Below are 12381 nucleotides of genomic sequence, written 5' to 3'. Positions count from 1 at the left end.
GATGAAGCTGACTTGATCATGATGGATAAGGTTCTTGATGTGCTGTTGGCTTCGGTTTGCCAGTATTTTACTGAGGATTTTCCCATCAATGTTCATCATGGATTTCAGCCTGAAATTTTCTTTTTTAGTTGTGTCTCTGCCAGGTTTTGTTATCAGGATGATATTAGTCTCATGAAATGAGCTAGGTAGGATTCCCTCTTTTTGTGTTGTTTGTAATTGTTTCAGAAGGAAAAGTACCAGCTCCTCTTTTTACCTATGGTAAAATTTGGCTGTGAATCCTTCTGGTCCTGGACTTCTATTTGGTAGGCTATTAATTGCTGCCTCAATTTCAGACCTTGTTTTTGGTCTATTGAGGGATTTAACTTCTTCCTGGTTTAGTCTTGGAGGGTGTACGTGTCCAGGAATTTATCCATACCGTCTAGATTTACTGGTTTATTTGCAAGAGGTGTTTGTGGTCATCTCTGATGGTAGTTTGTATTTCTGTGGGATCAGTGGTGATTTTCTCTATCACTTTTTATTGCATCTATTCTTCTCTCTTTTCTTTTTTATTAGTCTGGTTAGTGGTCTGTTTTGTTGATGTTTTCAAAAAAACAGCTCCTGGACGCATTGATTTTATAGAAGGGTTTTTTGTGTCTCCATCCGCTTCAGTTTTGCTCTGAACTTAGTTATTTCTTGTCTTCTGCTAGCTTTTTAATTTTTTTTTTTTTTGATCTTGCTCCTCTAGTTCTTTTAATTGTGATAATAGAATTTTTGTTTTAGATCTTTCCTTGTTTCTCATTTAGTGCTAAAATTTCCCTGTAGACACTGCTTTCAATGTGTCCCAGAGATTCTGGAATGTTGTGTCTTCATTCTTAATAGTTTTGAAGAACATCTTTATTTTTGCCTTCATTTAATTATCCAGCAGTCATTCAGAAGCAAGTTGTTTAGTTTCCATGTAGTTGTGTGACTTTGTGTGTGTTTCTTAATCCTGAGTTCTAATTTGATTGCACTGTGGTCTGAGAGACTAGTTCTTATGATTTCTGTTCTTTTGCATTTGCTGAGGATTTACTTCCAATTATGTGGTCCACTTTTGAGTAAGTGTGATGTGTTGCTGAGAAGAATGTATCTTCTGTGGATCTGGAGTGGAGAGTTCTGTAGATGTCTATTAGGTCCACTTGGTCCAGATCTGAGTTCAAGTCTTGCATATCCTTGTTAATTTTCTGTCTTGTTGATCTAATATTGACAGTGGGGTGTTAAAGTCTCCCATTATTATTGTGTGGGAGTCTAAGTCTCTTTGTAGGTAATTAAGAACTTGCTTTATATATCTAGGTGCTCCTGTATTGGGTGCATAATATTTAGGATACTTAGCTTTTCCTGTTGCATTGATCCCTTTACCATTATGTAATGCCCTTCTTGGTTTCTTCTGATCTTTGTTGATTTAAAGTCTGTTTTATCAGAGACTAGGATTGCAACTTTTTTTTTTTTTTTTTTTTTTTTTTTGCTATTTCCTTGATAAATCTTCCTCCATTCCTTTATTTTGAGCCTATGTGTGTCTTTGCACGTGAGATGGGTCTCCTGAATACAGTGTACCAGTTGGTCTTGACTTTATCCGATTTGCCAGTCTGTGTCTTTTGAGTGGGGCATTTAGCCCTTTTACATTTAAGGTTAATATTGTTACATGTGAATTTCATTCTGCCATTTTGATGCTAGCTCATCGTTTCGCCTGTTAGCTGAGGCAGTTTCTTCATAGTGTCTATGGCCTTTACGATTTGGTATGTTTTTGCAGTGGCTGGTACTGGTTGTTCCTTTACATGATTAGCGGTTCCTTCAGGAGCTCTTGTAAGGCAGGCCTGGTGGTGATGAAATCTCTCAGCAATTGCTAATCTGTAAAGGATTTTATTTCTTCAATTATGAAGCTTAATTTGACTGGACATGAAATTCTGGATTGAAAATTCTTTTCTTTAAGGATGTTGAATATTGGCCCTCACTCTCTTCTGGCTTGTAGGGTTTCTACTGAGAGATCTGCTGTCAGTCTGATGTGCTTCCCTTTGTGGGTAACGTGATGTTTCTCTCTGGCTGCCCTTAGCATTTTTTCCTTCATTTCAAACCTAGTCAATCTGGTGATTATGTGCCTTGGGGGTTGCTCTTCTGGAGGTATATCTTTGCCATGTTCTCTGTATTTCTTAAATTTGAATGTTGGCCTGCCTTGCTAGGTTAAGGAACTTCTCCTGGAAAATACCTTCAAGAGTATTTTCCAACTAGGTTTTACTCTCCCTCTCACATTCAGGTACACTAATTAAACATAGATTTGATCTTTTCACATAATCCCATATTTCTTGGAGGCTTCGTTCATTTCTTTTCAATCTCTGATATCCTTTCTTCAATCTGATCGATTCAGTACTAAAACTTGTGTATGCTTCATAAAGTTCTTGTGCTGCTGGGCCTGAGCCAGCATCCTGTACCAGCAGCAATGGGTAAAACCGAGCCCCAGGATGTAAGAAAACGCAAGAAGGGAAGGGCATAGCCTCCTCGATACCAAGCACTGTAAGAAGAGGTGATATTCAAAAGAGATAAGGTCATCAGGGGCCCAGGGACCCCTGCAGTGCCAGGAATTAATTAACCCTTTAGTTTCCAGATCACAGAGAGCTCCCAAGAGTTCATTGTGAAAAGTACCCGGGGCACTGCCTGTTTCCATAGTAATAAGAAAGTATGTCAGTATATGAACAACTAGGGAACCAAGTTCTACCAACAACCAGGTAAGCTTCAAAGTGGGCCCTTTCCCAGCTGAGTCATCAGATGAGACCCAAGCCCTGGCAGATGGCTTGGCTGCAGACTTAAGGAAGGACCCTGATAAAAAGCACCAAGGGACAGGACAGCTGGGTATCTGCCCCAATCTCAGGAAGAATTCACCCAGCATCAACAATAATCACCAGAACATCAACAATATAAAGACAGCCAACATCTGTCAAGGGCACTTGGGCACTGTGTTGTGTTGTAACAGATCATATGTCTTTCCTAGTTTACAATACCTCAGTGATAATGATGACTACAGCCCCCACTCTGCACTGGCTGCCTCATTCTTTGGTGAAGAAGAGAACGCAGCACAATTTAAGGCACCAAAGGGCTGACCGCAGAAGAGGTGGGAGAGGACCCAGGATAGAAGATACAAAAAGGATGAATACGCAGCTGACAGCACCATCAGGGAGACTGTGAGAACATGCTCAGGTAACACAAATAAAAGAAGAACTCAAAACTGCATCATCTCACAAAAACAGCCACAGGGAGGCATAGACATGCCTAGAACGGAAGCAGGGGCTGCAGATTATTCCTGGATGCAGGGAGCCAATCTGCGCCAGGGATTCTCAGTCTTGGTTGCAAGTAAATCAAAGGGGGCTTTAATAAATGAGCAGGTGGCAGTCAGGCATGGTGGCTCCTGCCTGTAATCCTAGCACTTTTGAGGCCAAGGCAGGCGGATCACTTGAGGCCAGGAGTTCAAGACCAGCCTGGCCAACATGGCAGGCTAAGGTGTTTATGCCAGGATGAAAACCAGTGCCTTCTGCTTCCTGCATTAAGAAAGCTTTGTAAGTGAGCTGAGCTGAATGGCAAGCTTGGTGCCATAGTTGATGTCCATTATGGTGCTGCCTCCTCATATTATCACCAACTGGTCACAAAGTGTGGCTCGTCAGTGTCCCGTGGACCACATGTCAAGTGTGGTTAGCCCACAGCCATGGCATGGTAGAAACACATTCTAAAATTTAGTTATTTTGGGCTCAGTATGGTTGCTCACACCAGTAATCCCAACACCTTGGAAGTCCACGGTAAGTGGATTACTTGAGGCCAGGAGCTCCAGACCAGTCTGGCCAACCTGGCAAAACCCTGTCTTTGCAAAAAAAAAAAAACCTGGGCATGATGATGCTTCAGGAGGCCAAGATATGAGAATCCTTTGAACCTGGGAGGCACAGGTTGCAGTGAGCCAAAATTGAGCCACTGCACTCTAGCCTGGGCAACAGAGCAAGACCTGGTCTCAATTAAAAAAAAAAAAAATTTTTAATGTATACTTACTTACTTTACTTTCTTTCCCCACTAGAATGTCAGCTCCAGGTGGGCTGCTGTATCTTCAGTACATAAAACAATGCACAGCAGGTGCTAAACAAATACTTGTCATCCACTGTGGGGAAAAAAAATTAAAGAATCAAATCATACAGAAAGATATAAAAAGTATATCGTCTCCTCTTCCATCAGTTCCTCTCCTCCAAAGTGACAATTTTGTGCATGCTTTTAGAAGAAAAGGTATAAGCATATAGTTTTTTAAAAAATACTTTGACAGATTTAAATAAAATCCTACTGTACACAGAGTTCTCTTTAGTATATCTAATAGTATATCATCTGGGTTCATTATAATCTGCTTTTTTTTTTTAGTTGTGGTTTTGAAATAGGATCATGCTCTGTCCCCCCGGCTGGAGTACAGTAGTGTGATCACAGCTCACTACAGCCTCCAACTCCTGGGCTCAAGAAATCCTCCTGCTTTAGCTTCCCAAGTGGCTGGGACTGCAGGTGCACCACTGCATGCCTGGCTTGCTTCATTTGTGTTCATGATGCATGCTTGTCCGGCATGTGGATGTGCCCTGCTAGCATTACCTTTCTCCCATTTATTGCAAAAACAGGTTGTTCCCTCTTTTTTTTTTACTACCATGATCCATGCTACACTGAGTGTTCTGGTGCCTGTCCTGGGATACAGTGACAGGTCTATCCATGCCTAGGTGGCTTTGAAAAGTTTAAAGACAGCAGTGCAGGCCAGGCACAGTGGCTCACACCTGTAATCCCAGCACTCTGGGAGGCAGAGGAGCAGGTGGATCACCAGAGGCCAGGAGTTTGAAATGAGCCTGACCAAAATGATGAAGCCCTCTCTCTTCTGAAAATGCAAAATTAGCCAGGTGTGGCTCACGTCTGTAATCGCAGCTACTCGGGAGGCTGAGGCAGGACAATCACTAGAATCCAGGAGGCGGAGGTTGCAGTGAGCTGAGATCACGCCATTGCACTCCAGCCTGGGCAACAAGAGTGAAACTCCATCTCAAAAAGAAAAAAAAATGTGCAACTTACCATTTTGCAAAGCTGGCCCTATATCAGGAGACCATATAGAGATGGACTATGGAAATTCCCTTTTAAACAGTTAATGGTGAAGGATGACTTCAGATGATGCCCCACATCTTTTATGTCTTTTTATTATTAACTGTGTCATTCTTTTTGTAATGTTGTGCTCATTACAACTATTCTTTCTTGTTCAGGTTGACAAATTTTTCTGTGAAATGGCGTTAAACATTTTTATAAATGTCAGACTTACCTGTTCAACTACCACCTGCGTCACGTTAGCTGAGTTGCAGGTGGAATGTTTAAGGAAGTTCTAGCCTTTTCAGCATTTGTGAAAGCATGCTCATACTGACACTAAATTTTCTTAGTCTTACCTTAAATCTCTGAGTCTGGACCTGCAGGAGACATGGTGTTCAAATTCAAGCCTCCATCAGAATCACCTGGATAGCTTAATATATTTGGTTCGTTGACTGAGATGGACATGGACTCTGTCTCCCACGCTGGAGTGCCCTGGTGTGATCTTGGCTCACTTCATCCTCTGCCTCCTGGGTTCAAGTAATTCTTCCACCTTAGCCTTTTAGTAGCTGAAATTACAGGTGAGCAACACACTTGGCTAATTTAAAAAATATTTTGAGTAGAGATGATATTTCACCATATTGGCCAGGCTGGTCTCAAACTCCTGACCTCAGGTGATCCACTTGCCTCAGCCTCCCAAAGTGCTGGGATTACAGGTGTGAGCCACTGTTGGCTGATAGCTTCTTACTATAAAATGCAGCTTTCTGGGCCCCACTCATTTTCAGTTTAGTAGGTCTGGGTGGGATTTGAGTATCTGCATTCCTAACATATCCCCAGGTGCTGCTGCTGCTGGTTCAGGTCGACATGTAGAGACACACTGGAGTTGATCCTCACTACTCAAAGTGTGGTCCGTGGACCAGCAGCCATGGCATCACCTGGTGCTTATTAACTGTAGAATTTTAGGCCTCTGCCCAGATCCACTGAAACAGATTCTGAATTGTAACTAGTTCTCTAGGTGGCGTGTATGGACATTAAAGTTCATGAGACACTGGAAGAAAGTAGGAGTGAAAAAACTTTCTGGAAACGTTCAGCATTCCAGGCCATATGGTGATTGTCACAAACACTTGTCTCTTCCTGCACAGTGGAAAAGCAGCCTTAGATAATATGGAAATCAATGGGTGTGACTGTGTTCCTGTAAACACGTATTTAGAAACACTAAAATTTAAATTTTACAGAATTTTCATCTGTCATGTAATATTTTTCATCTGTCATGTAATATTGTTTTGATTTTTTTTTTTCACTGTTAAAAATACGAAATCTGGCTGGGTGCTGTGACTCATGCCTATAATCTCAGCACTTTGAGAGGCTAAGGTGGGCAGGTGGAAATCAGAACTCCAGGCTGTCTGGCCTCTGGGACTTAATCACTCCAGGTTCTCTGGCCTTTGGTTGTGGACTGAGAATTCCACCATTAGCTTCCCTGGGTCTGAGATCTTTGGACTTGGGCTGAGCCATACTACCAGCTTCTCAGGTTCTCCAGCTTGCAGCTGACCTAGCGTATGAGTTCTCTATAATCACGTGATCCAGTTTCCCTAGTAGATCCCCTCTCACCCTCAATCCATCCACTCATCCATCATCTATCCATCCACCATCTAACTATCATCTACCCATCATCCACTGTCTCTTCATCTATCATCTAACTATCATCTACCAATCTATCATTTATCCATCCATCCTACTAGTTCTGTCTCCATGTAATAAACAGAAACCCCACCTCTGCCTGCCAGTGACCTTCAACTGGGTCATGGACGTAGGCCATTTCCATACAATGCTCAGCCATGGAGGCCCAAGCTCTATCCGTCTCCCATGAGACCGTTTCTCTCATCACCTGGACCACCCAGACAGTCTCCTACCAGGGTCATGAGGTCCTCTGCTGATGTCCAAGTGGCTGGCATCATGGATGTCCCAGATTTCCACCCACCATCTGCGTCTGACTGAAGGCCTGTATCCTGGGCATCCCTGGAATAGAATGAGGAACTGAACCTGGGTCTGGGGATTGTCTCTGTAAGGCCAACGGGTCTCTGGAGAATCCAATGCACCAGGCTGGCTCTGTCACAGCTTACCCCAGAACAGGCAACAGAAACAAAAACAGCCACCCTACTGCCCCCATGGCCACAATATACTGCCCCTACATCACTTGCAATTTGACGTTCCAGCTCGTCTGGGCTCAGGATGCGTCTTACATCCTTATTTAATTGGCAGTTGTTTTTCTTTCTTTTTTTGGAGAGTCTCACTCCATTACCAGGTGCCAGGCTGGAGTACAGTGGCACGACCTTAGCTCACTGCAACCTCTGCCTCCCGGGTTCAAGCAATTCTCCTGCCTCAGCCTCCCAAGTAGCTGGGACTACAGGCACGCACCACCATGCCCAGCTAATTTTTTTTTGGATTTTTAGTAGAGATGGGGTTTTACCATGATGGTCTCGATCTCTTTAACTTGTATCCACCTGCCTCAGACTCCCAAAGTACTAGGATTACAGGCGTGAGTCACCACACCCAGCCAGTTGTTTTTCTTTCTTACTGTTACACACAATCATAACGTATCATGCTGATGGTGTCTCAGATTTGAAGAGTTAGGGTAGATGCAGTGGAGGCCCTGACCTGATTCCCAAAAGAATGGCAGAGGTGGCACAATGGGGCACACCTTACATAGCGGGTAGAGTCTAAAATCCAGTACAGCCCAAATTACACGCAAATGACGCTTCTTTGGCTAAATAAAAGTACATGGTTAGCTGGGTGTGTTGGACAGAAACACTTCAAACGGCAAGAACACGTGGGATGCCAGATGCTCAGAAAGAAAAAAAGTGAGACTGACTCAAGGAGGGACAGTCAATGTGCCATGGCAAACAGCATCAACTGCCTGCTTGAGCAGCGTTTTTCTCTTCTCTTTTCTATTCTTAAGATGGAGTCTCACTCTGTCTCCCAGGCTGAAGTGCAGTGGTGCAATCTTGGCTCACTTCAACTTCCGCCTCCTAGGATCAAGCGATTCTTCTGCCTGAGCCTCCCAAGTAGCTGCGATTATAGGCGCTTTCCACCACACCCAGCTAATTTTTGTATTTTCAGTAGAGATGGGGTTTCACCATGTTGGCCAGGCTAGTCTCAAACTCCTGACCTTGTGATCCACCGGCCTTGGCCTCCCAAAGTGCTGAGATTACAGATGTGAGGCACCATGCCCAGCTTCTCTCTTCTTTTCTACTCAGTTGCCTTAATGACTTGTGAGATTTTACCCCATTTAGCAGAAAAACAAACTGATGCCCGGACGAGAAACGAGAACCACAAAGCTATTAACAAGCAGCACTGCCAGGGCCACAGCCTGGATTCAGGTCACAGGGCAAGAAGAAGGAAACCAGGGCATCCTAGAGGATAAGGAAACTCACACTTACTTCCTAGACTTGGTGCGTTTCTTCTTCCAATTCTTTACCAAAGCAGGCATGACTTGTTCCGATGTGTCCTCCTCGTTTAAGGACCAGAGGCCACTGCTCTCCAGGGGCTGGTGGTATCCGCGGATGATCAATCTGAGGCCAAGACACAAGGGGGTTAGGCAATGAGAGGAGGAGGAGGATGGGGCTCACACATGCGTGCCAATGCCGCACCCCTCCCCAGCATAACTGCCTGCTGCAAACGAAGGCAGCCACACAGCTGAAGATGTCTGTATGTGGATACACATTTGCACATATTACAAGGTTATTACAGCTTATTCTGTTGGATCATTAAAAAAATAGCTTCCTTTTGGGGGATGCAGAGAAAAGTTTTAGGGAAAAAATGATTTCAGAGGAAAATATCAAGATGGCTCTAATTCACTTTATTTTTTATCATTCATTCATTTACTTTATTATTTTTTGTTGTTTTTTTTGAGATGAAGTCTCGCTAGGTCACCCAGGTTTGAGTGCAGTAGCGTGTTCTTGGCTCATTGCAACCTCTGCCTCCCAGGTTCAAGCAATTCTCCTGCCTCAGCCTCCCAAGTCTGGGACTAAAGACACACGCCACCACACCTGGCTAATTTTGTGCATTTTAGTAGAGACAGGGTTTCATCATGTTGCCCAGACTGGTCTCAAACTCCTGAGCTCAGGTAATCAGCCACCCTCGGGCTCCCAAAATGCTGAGATTACAGGGCCTCATTCCTTTATTTATTTGGTGACAAGGTCTCGCTGTGTCACCCAGGATGGAGTGCAGTGGCATGATCACGGCTCCCCGCAGCCTCCAGCTCCTGGCCTAGAGTGATCCTCCCACCTCAGCCTCCTGAGTAGCTGGGACTTCAGGTGTGAGCCATTCTGAGTGGCTAATTGTTTTTTGTTTTTTATTTCTGTAGAGAGATAGTCTCCCTATGTTGCCCAAGCTGATCTTGAACTCCTGGGCTCAAGCAATCCTCCCACCTTGGCCTCATTAAGTGCTGGGATTATAGGCATGAGCCACAATGCCCCACCAACTTTTTAAAATTTTACATTAAAAAAGGCTAATATGGGCCAGGACCAGTAGCTCATGCCTATAATCCTAGCATTTCAGTAGGCCCATGTGGGAGGGCTTCGTGAACTTGGAGTTCAAGACCACTCTGGGCAACATTGGGTGACTATCTCTACAAAAAGTAAAAATAAAAAATATTACCCAGTCATAATGGCTCACAACTAGTCCCAGCTACTCAAGAGGCTGAGGTGGGAGGACTGCTCGAGGCCAGAAGATGGAGGCTGCAGGGAGCCGTGATCATGTCATTGCACTCCAGCCTGGGCAACAGAGCCAGACCCCCCCCGCCCCAAAAAAAACCAGGTTGAGGGCAGAAAAAAAAAGGCTGACACAACAACACATTAGCAATCAAGAAACCTGGGTGATAAGCTTATTGAGTTTTATTATATTATTCTATGTGATTCTACGCCACTGGGTACAGTGGCACGATCTCAGTTCATTGTAACCTCTACCTCCTGGGATCAAGTGGTTCTCCTGCCTCAACTTCCCAAGTAGCTGGGATTACAGGCACCTACCACCACGCCTGGCTAGTTTTTGTATTTTTAGTGGAGACAGGGTTTTACTACATGGGCCAGGCTGGTCTCAAAATCCTGACCTCAGATAATCCACCCACCTTGGCTTCCCAAATTTCTAACATTATAGGTGTGAGCCACCGTACTCGGCCAATTGAATGCTTTTATAATAAAAAGTTAAACACTTTCATTTTTTGTTTTAAAATAATTTCAAATGTATAGAAAAAATAAATTAAGAATTCACTCAACTCACCACTGTTAACATGTCGCCAAGTTTACAGTAACATAAACCATTCAAACAGTTACAGGACTAGCACAGTGGCTCGTACCTGTAATCCCAGCACCATGGGAGGTTGAGGTGTGTTAATCACCTGAGGTCAGGAGTTTGAGACCAGCCTGGTCAACATGATAAAAACCCAACTCTACTAAAAATATAAAAATTAGCCAGGCATAGTGGTGTATACCTATAATCCCCAGCTACCCAGTAGGCTGAGACAGGAGAATAGCTTAAACTTAGGAGGCAGAGGCTGCAGATCACACCACTGCACTCCAGCCTGGACAACAGAGCAAGACTGTCTAAAAAAAAAAAAAAAAAAAGTTAAGAATCTTTACCCCCAAAAAACTAGGGGTATCTCCTTACAATCCAACACATGCTCTTATGTAACTGGAGGACAATTTTCCAAAACAAAAATGAATGTTATTAGCATGCATCTGGTGTCCTGCAGTCATATACAAATTACATCAACTGTCCCAGTGATGCTTCCTAATAGTAATTTGAAGAAATTATTTAAAACATCTAATCTTTTAAAAAGATGTTTGTAAAAAGTTCATAAAGAGAAGAATGAGACCAGGCATGGTGGCTCATTCCTAAAATCCCAGCACTCTGTGAGGCTGAGGCAGAAGAATCACTTGAGCTCAGGAGTTGGAGACCAGCCTGGGCAACATGGTAAAACTCTGTCTTTGCTAAAAATACAAAAATCTGTTGGGCATGGTGGAGCATGCCTAAAGTCCCAGCTACTGAGACTGAGGCAGGAGCATCACCTGAACACAGTAGATCAAGACTACAGTGAGCAACAATTGTGCCACTGCACTCCAGCCTCAGCAACGGAGTGAAAGCCTGTCTCCAAAAAAACAAAAATATAATGCATATTAGGGTGAAAGAAAGATTCCTCAAATAATCCCCAATAAGATATTGACAATGGGCAGAAAAAGGTGTGCAAGAAAAACACAAGGTGGTTGGGCATGGTGGCTCAGGCCTGTAATCCCAGCACTTTGGGAGGCCAATGTAGGTGGATCACCTGAGGTCAGGAGTTCAAGACCAGCCTGGCCAACATGGCAAAACCCTGTATCTACTAAAAAATACAAAAATTAGCCAGGCATGATGGCATACCCCTGTAATCCTAGCTACCTGGGAGACTGAATCAGGAGAATCGCTTGAACCCAGGAGGCAGAGGTTGTAGTGAGCTGAGATTGTGCCACTGCACTCCAGCCTGGGAGACAGAAGGAGACTCCATCTCAAAAAGAAAAGAAGACCAGAAGGACGCATACTAAAATGGTGGCAGTGGTTGCCTCTGGGTGTTTCCTTACTACTGATCTGCACATGTGTTTTTTAAACCCACATTGCCTATGGTGAGACAGTATTTTTCTAGGAAGTGGGGGATGGGAGGGGAACAATGTCAATAACAACTATACCTAATATTTAAAAAACCCAAATCTGTCACATTGAACATAATGTCTAGGCAAAAAATAAAAATAAAAACCCAAATCTGAAGCTAAAGCAAGAAGCAGTCCATTACATGGCTGTCCCAGGCCAAACCTCCGGCAGATATTTAAGCTGCTCATGGCTCATGTGTTTATCACATTCAAGGTGATGGATTTGGGGGACAGAGTTGGTGTCTCTGAGACTACAGGGCCAGCACAGGCAGATTCAAGACAACTATGCAGAAGAGTGAAGGAGACAGAAGTCAAGTGTGGAGCTCAGCATGTTCATTCATTCATTCATTCCCCACCATCTCCCTGAGGTCTCCGGTGCCCAGCCTTACCCTGTGATCCACCAGAAGGTGTTCCTGGACAGGAAGGAGGCGCTGGACTCTGGGCAAGGATTCTAGTGGAAAGAAAGAACAGGTTAGGGAGGAAGAGGGAAAGGAATGATTCAACTTTTTGTCCAGGCCAGAGCTTGGCAAGGATTAGTCAGCTGCCCATTCTTCCTTCAAGGGGACCAGTGTTGGCCTGGCAAGGTGGCTCATGCCTGTATCCCAGCACTTTGGGAGGCCAA

The 12381-nt window shown here is 44.0% G+C and overlaps 2 long non-coding RNA genes across 7 annotated transcripts in view; one reads left to right on the top strand and one right to left on the bottom strand.

Moving 5' to 3' along the window:
- LOC104652457 (uncharacterized) overlaps positions 1-12381 on the bottom strand; it is a 64645-nt gene that overhangs the window by 9376 nt on the left and 42888 nt on the right. For 5 of the 6 annotated variants that reach the window (XR_012512165.1, XR_012512163.1, XR_012512162.1 and 2 more), the window contains 4 exons: positions 12149-12210; positions 8520-8651; positions 5442-5651; positions 4046-4147 (listed from right to left, as the gene is read on the bottom strand). This is a non-coding gene — a long non-coding RNA (uncharacterized LOC104652457). Of the gene's footprint in view, positions 1-4045; positions 4148-5441; positions 5652-6992; positions 7099-8519; positions 8652-12148; positions 12211-12381 lie in introns of all 6 variants that reach the window. The other variant, XR_745764.3, reaches the window with a different exon arrangement.
- LOC141580110 (uncharacterized) overlaps positions 1-12381 on the top strand; it is a 34227-nt gene that overhangs the window by 11037 nt on the left and 10809 nt on the right. The window contains exon 3 of the long non-coding RNA XR_012512166.1: positions 2999-3204. This is a non-coding gene — a long non-coding RNA (uncharacterized LOC141580110). The remainder of the gene's footprint in view (positions 1-2998; positions 3205-12381) is intronic.

Source organism: Saimiri boliviensis, chromosome 10, assembly GCF_048565385.1.
Source record: "Saimiri boliviensis isolate mSaiBol1 chromosome 10, mSaiBol1.pri, whole genome shotgun sequence".
Lineage (NCBI taxonomy): Eukaryota > Metazoa > Chordata > Mammalia > Primates > Cebidae > Saimiri > Saimiri boliviensis.
The sequence above is the reverse complement of the archived record's forward strand: the minus strand, read 5'-3'. Positions and strand labels throughout refer to the sequence as shown.